Genomic DNA, 7202 nt, shown 5'->3' with positions numbered 1-7202 from the left:
GGAGCACAAATTCCACTCTTGGCCTAGCAGCATTAACAACATCCCAAAAGGCTGGAGCCCCACGGATGGACTATTTCTGTGGAATTTTCTAGAAACTTCATAAGAATAGTATTGCCATTATCTTCCCTGACTTTGTCTTCGTGTATATTTAAAATTACAAAAATATATCACACCATGGGAGGACAACCTCAAGCATAAGTTTCTACCTACATGGATGCTCCTCTTGAAGCAGACGGAGCACAAATATCATAATGACCACAAGGTGTGAGACATGGAGGAATGAGATTAGCACTCTGACTTTAGTGGGAGTTGACCCTTAAAAGGACCACTGGTTGCTTTACGACCAAACCCACAGTCTCCTTCATTGACTGGCCTGCATTGCTACTCCACACACTCCCGACTACCTCATCCTGTAGCTGTCCTTACCTGTCACTGGCTTGGCCTTACTCCGATTTACCTGGGGTCAGTGGCAACACCATCTACGACAAGTTTCCCATCCAAATCCAAATCCAGGATCCTGCTAGCAGCTATGCACCCAAGCCGATGGGCTATAGCAGCTGAGGAGCGGTCTTCTGCCCACGGTTCTCTTAAGTTGTCTGTCTCCCCTAAAGCTCTGAGGGGTTGTTTTTATGGCCAGCTCCTCCAGGTAGCCCTGACCCTTATGATAGTCCTGAGAAACACATCCCTCCCAGGTCTGCACCAAGGACATTCTAATATAGAGTATATACAGTATACCTCGTAGACCTCACACAAATACAAGGATGCCAGGTACAAAATTAAAATTTGTTTCACTAGTTCTGTATTCTTTGTGCTTCCATATTTTCTTAAATGTACAAAACATAACTGAAATTGCATTCACGTTTCTTTCCGGGTCATTTATACCTCAGCTAGAACCGAATGTTAACACAGATAAGGCACCCAGGTGACTTAGCTGGCTGGACTCCTGTGCCTTCACAAAACAGTCCGGCCCCTCCGCTTTTTGAAGTGCTAAAATCTTTCATTTTACCCCACATCAAGCAACACTCAGTACCCCAAAATGACAAAGCAAATACAGGACTTTAGAAATGTTTCCAATTTTTTTTAAATAAAAAACTGAAATATCCACATTGACACAAGTATTCAGACCGTTTATTCAGTTCTTAGTTGAAGCGTCAGACTGAAGTCTTCTTGGGATGACATGACAACCTTTGCACACCTGGATTTGGGGATTTTCTTCCATTCTTTTCTGCAAATCCTTCAAGCTCCGTCACACTGGATGGAGACCATTGTTGGACTGCTGTTTTCAGGTCACTCCAGAGTCGTTTGATTGGGTTCAAGTCCAGGTTCTGGTGGGGCAACTTAATAGCATTCTCTGAGTTCTCCCTAAGCCGCTCCTGTGTTGTCTTTTCTTGGTGCTTAGGATCATTGTCCGGTTGGAAGGTGGACTTTTAGCCCAATCTGAGGTCCAGAGTGCTCCAGAGTAAGTGTTCATTAAGGACGTCTCTGTACTTTGCTCTGTTCAGCTTTCCCTCAACCCTGTCTGTCTCCCAGTCCCTGCCACTAAAACACAATCTCACAGTATGATGCCACCACCACCACCATGCTTCACTATAGGAGTGGTATTGCAGAGATGAAACATGGTGCCTAGTGTCCTTCAGACATAATGCTGATCTTCGTTTCATCAGACCAGAGAATTTTAATAGTCTGAGAGTCTTTTAGGTGCCTTTTTGCAAACTCCATAGTGGCCTTCATTTGTTATCTGGCCACTCTGCTACAAAGCCCAGATTATTGGAGTGTTGCAGTTATGGTTATCCTTCTGGAAATTTCTGCCATCTCGACACAGGTTCTTGTGTGCGCAGCCGGAGTGACCATTGGGTTCATTGTCATTTCTCTTATCATGACCCTTCTCCCCCAAATGCTCAGTAAGCCAGGTCGCCAGCTCCATTCAAGAATTATGGTTGCCACAGTGCTCTTGGAAACCTTCAGTGCTGCAGGATTTTTGTAGCCTTCCCCAGATCCATGCCTTGCCACAATCTCATCTCTAAACTCGTCAGGCAGTTTCTTTGACCCCATGGCTTGGTTTTAACTTGGATACACGTTGTCATCTGTGGGACCTTCAATAGACAGGTGTGGGCCTTTCTTGATCATGTCCAATCAATTGTTTTGACCACAGGTGGACTCCAAACAAGGTGAAGAAACATCAATAGAATGGGATGCAACTGATGCAACTCCAAATGTCTTAGCAAATACTTAATGTGATATTTCAGTTTGTTATTTTTAATAAATTTGCAAAAATTCTTAAAATTCTGTTTTCAGTTTGTCATTTTGGGGTATCAAGTGTTGTGTGATATGGGGAAAGATTCATTGACATGATCTTAGCATAAGCCTGCAACATAACAAAATTTGACTAAATTAAAGGGGTCTGAATACTTCCTGACGGTACAGTAAATTCTATACATATGAGCAGTGAGTGAGGATGCTTGTAGACCCTTGAAGTGGTGAAAGATTGTGCCGAAGACAATCCAATGACCTCTGCATTAAAAAGTGAGCAGGCTTTGACACCTCCGAAGAGGAAACGGTGCATAGGCGCCACCTCCTGGACACCTTCTGAAATTGCATGAATATTTAGAGCCCATGCTGCAAGCCGTTCGTATGGTCAGTTTCCAAAAAAAAGTCGGGTCGCTGTGTAAAATGTAAATAAAAACAGAATACAATGATTTGCAAATCATTTAAAATAAAATTTAAATAGAATAGAAGACAACATATCAAATGTTGAAATTGATGCAAATTATTGATTTTTGAAATAAATATATCCTTATTTTGACTTTGATGGCAGCAACATGTTTCAGAAAAGACTGGAAATGCGTAATGCAAAAAGTTAATTAGTTAATTGGTAACAGGTCAGTAACACGATTGGCTATAAAAGGAGCATCTCAGAGAGGAAGAAGTAAAGATGAGGAGGGTTCACCATTTTGTGAAAGACTGTGCATGCAAATACTGTAAGAATTTAAGAATAACATTACTAAACACAAAATTGCATCTATGGTACAGAAAACCAATTTAAAAAATTCAGCACTCAAAAGACAAGGCCAAAAACCAGCATTAGAGGGTCTTCAGGCAGTCAGGCAGCAGTGCATTAAAAACAGACCACTGCAGAATCACTGCATGGAGCACTTCAGTACAATACAATACAATACAATACAATTTATTTTTGTGTAGCCCAAAATCAAACAAGAAGTGCGGCAATGGGCTTTAACAGGCCCTTACTTTTGACAGCCCCCCAGCCTTAACTCTCTAAGAAAACAAAGAAAAACTCCCAAAAAAACCCTTGTAGGGGAAAAAAATGGAAGAAACCTTGGGAAAGGCAGTTCAAAGAGAGACCCTTTTCCAAGTAGGTTGGGCATGATGTGGGTGACAAAAACAGGGGGTCAATACAATACAATACAATACATAGAACAGAAGACAAGTAATCCTCAATACAATATAATAGTGCAATACAAATATTAGAAGTACAGAGCAGAATTCAACAGTAGATGATATTACATAATACAATTTGGATTTGTTCAGAGTCCTGGAGAGCTTGGCCTTCAAGCTGCCTCCCCTATTGGCCATTCCACAGCTGAGTCAGTGCTGGGCCAGCCAATCCGATGAAAGGATCCCTCTACCTCATGATTCCTGCGATCCTCCATCAGAGATGACTTTACCTTAGGCAGGCAAAACAACTTGGCAGGTGGGCCCTGGCACTGAGTGCCACACTTGAGTACTGAGAAGAGAAACAGAATAGGTGAGGGTTAGTAACAAATTATAACTCTCATGTTGCTTATGTATTAGTGCTAATGACTAACAACAGAAATGCAGTCTGTACAGCAGCTCTAGTCAGGATATGCTAAACTGAAGTAGCGAGTCTTTAGCCAGGATTTGAAAGCTGAGAGCGAAGGGGCATCTTTTATAGTAGCAGGCAGTCCATTCCACAGTTTAGGGGCCCTGTAACTAAAAGCTCGACCTCCCACTGTTATTTTATTAATCTTTGGTATCATAAGCAAACCGCCATCTTGAGATCTTAATGTGCGCTCTGGTTTGTAAGTCATGATAAGTTCAGACAAGTAAGTCGGACCTTGGCCATTATATATATGTTTATATTATATATTATAATACATATATTATATATACAGTATATTATAATATTTATATGTTAAAAGGAGGATTTTGAAATCTGCCCTAAACTTAACCGGGAGCCAGTGTAAGGATTTAAGAACTGGAGTTACAGTATGTGTTTGTATTTTCTTGTTCTTGTAATAATTCTTGCAGCAGCATTTTGAATTAACTGGAGGCTGTATAAAGAACAGTTTGAACATCCAGTGAACACCGCATTGCAGTAGTCAGTCCTACTAGAGATAAATACATGAATTATGCTGCTTATTTAGAAAGTACCTTAATTTCCCAACATTTTTAAAATGGAAGGAAAACAGTACCATTAAAAGAAGAAACCATATATAAACTTGATCCAGAAACACCGCCACCTTCTCTGGGCCTGAACTTATGTAAGGTTAACTGAAGTGAAGTGGAAAACTGTCCTGTGGTTTGACAAATCAAAATCTGAAATTCTTTTTGGAAATCATGGACACCACATCCTGCAGGCTGTAGAGAAGACAGACCTTCCAGATTGTTATCAGCGCGCAGTTCAAAGCCAGCATCAGTGACGGCATGGGGCGCATGAGTACACATGAAATTAAGGTACTATTAATGCCGGACAATATATAAAGCTTTTGGAGAACCACATGCTGCCAGCCAGATGACGTCTTTTTATGGGAAGGCCTGCACGTATTACAATAGCATGACACTGTAGTGCTAAACTGGCCTGCCGGCATGGCAGACCTGTCACCCTTTGACAACATTTGATGTATCATGAAACAAAAAATACAACAAAGGAGACCCCCGAAGTGCTGAAATCCAATATCAGGCAAGAATGGCACAACCTCTCACTTTCAGAACAACAGCCACTGGTCTCGTCAGCCCCCAAACGTCGTTACAACACAGCAGTAAACCTGCGTGCCTCTCTCTCAACACTTTTGACACGTTTTGCTGGCATCAAATTTAAAATGCGCATACATTCTTCAAAGAAAAAAAACACACAATTTATCAGTTTCCACATTTGTTGTTTTGTGCCATTTTCAATTAAATATAAGGTTTACAGGATTTGCAAATCATTGTATTCGGTTTTTATTTAAATTTTACACAGCATTCCAACTTTTTTGGGAACAGGGTTGTATAATCTTCCACCTTCTTTAAATGTATTTTTACCCTTTTTAACATTTAAATATTTAAAGCAGCAAGCAATTCAGATGTGTGAGTTGGAAACTGTTTGCAGGTCAGGGGTGCTGCATTGGCTGACATGGTCCACACGTGGCGACGCAGGGAGGGCACTGCTGTCCAAGTACCCAGAATCCCAAGTTCAAGTCCTTCACCCTGCCATTGTCTTTGTGCTGTTTGCATGTCATCACCGTGGTTTTCCTCTGGGCACCACCATTTTAGTCCCACCTCACCAAGGACAGTATGGGTGAGAGCGTGAGTGGGCCCTGATGGTGGGGGTGTCCTGCCTTGTTCCCAGCTCTGACCCGTGAATATGAATGGGATTCTGGCTGTCTGAGGATGTTATTATTTTGTTAATTCACACTTAAAATCAGCTCCTTGTTAGATAAAGTGCGGCACAGTCATGCGGTGGGCTCAGTGATCCCGGGTTTGACCTTCATCCTCATTTCTGTCTCTGCTGAGTTTGTCTGACTATTTTCCATTTCTGCGTATTTTTCCTTGTGATCTTTATTCCTCCTAAATTCTGAAGATGTGCATATGCTATTAATCGGTGACTTTAAATTGGCAAGATCTGAGTGCGTTCTACATTATATGATGTTACTAACTAAGCGTGCTGATTGCTGAGGTGTCAGCTAGGTTAGTTGGCTAGGGCAGGGGATGTGGGCCTGAAATAGTGCAATAATGGCCGCTTCAGCCAGAAGGTGTTGTTGTGTGACAGCCACTGACTACTGAATGAGAGCTGTGAGCTGTGCTCGCTGCAGGGAGCACCTGCTATGATCTGAGACCTTTAAGTATTTATTGTATGTGTTTTGCTCAAACATTTTTAATAAGCAAGAATGTTTTGGGTTTTTTTTTGAGGACCTGAATTTGATTCTAGCATTTATTTTTCAGTTTTCTTTGCACTTTATCAGATGTTTACCTAGTTGTGCTGTTTCAGTTGCCATTGTGTTTTCATAATGGTGGCTGTTAGGTTCAAACTCATAAAGGCACTAGGATTTCACATTTGGGTGGGCCTAAATTTGTCATGGGTAGGCTTAATGTTGTCATTGTTACAGTCATTAAAAATATTGAAGTGATATCATACTAATGCAAATGGAATTTTTTTGCATGTCTAGTTTGAAAGGTTTTTCTTAATACTAATTTGAGTCCACTTACAAATGGCAAAGATAAATTGATTGCCTACCCTTTGTTGATTCATAAGACAGACCAACCCATCTCGAGGCACATATGGCTATGGTTATAATTTTGATCATCCATCCATCCATTATTCAACCCGCTATATGCTAACTACAGGGTCACGGGGGTCTACTGGAGCCAACACAGAGCGCAAGGCAGGAAACAAACCCTGGACAGGGCGCACCCCACCACAGTAATTTTGATCAGTATAGTATTATATAAACGCAGACACTCTGATTACCATTATGTGATTATTTCCAATTTGTGTATGCTTTTCTGATACGTGTGCTTTCAGCCTCTGAATGCACAAGTAAATCTGTCCTCAACTAAAATATTACAAAAATAACAAAACTGCATCTTTTGATATCCCGTATTAAGCCCGGACACTGTTATCTGTTGTATCAATGAGCCACACAGGTTCACGCCGTACTGGCCACAGCAGAATTTGGAACCTTTAACACCGATTGAGTTGGTGGCTCGTGGATTTCAATCGGTGACCTGGCCGATCCTTCTTCATTTGCTGACTGGGTGGCTGTTGATTTTCCAGCGCACTCAGTGACAGAGTTAGAAGCACTCATTACTAGAATGAACACAGCTAGATAGATAGATAGATATGTGAGGTTGCCCCTCTGCCAGATGTCTACAGAGAACAGAAGGTAAGACTTGTTTAGATGTCAGTATATGTCTGAAGAAATAGAGAAGTTTAAAAAAGTTATTTAGCTTGTATCTGCTCTTCT

The sequence above is a fragment of the Polypterus senegalus genome, chromosome 14 (assembly GCF_016835505.1).
Source record: "Polypterus senegalus isolate Bchr_013 chromosome 14, ASM1683550v1, whole genome shotgun sequence".
Lineage (NCBI taxonomy): Eukaryota > Metazoa > Chordata > Cladistia > Polypteriformes > Polypteridae > Polypterus > Polypterus senegalus.
Note: the sequence above shows the minus strand (reverse complement) of the source record.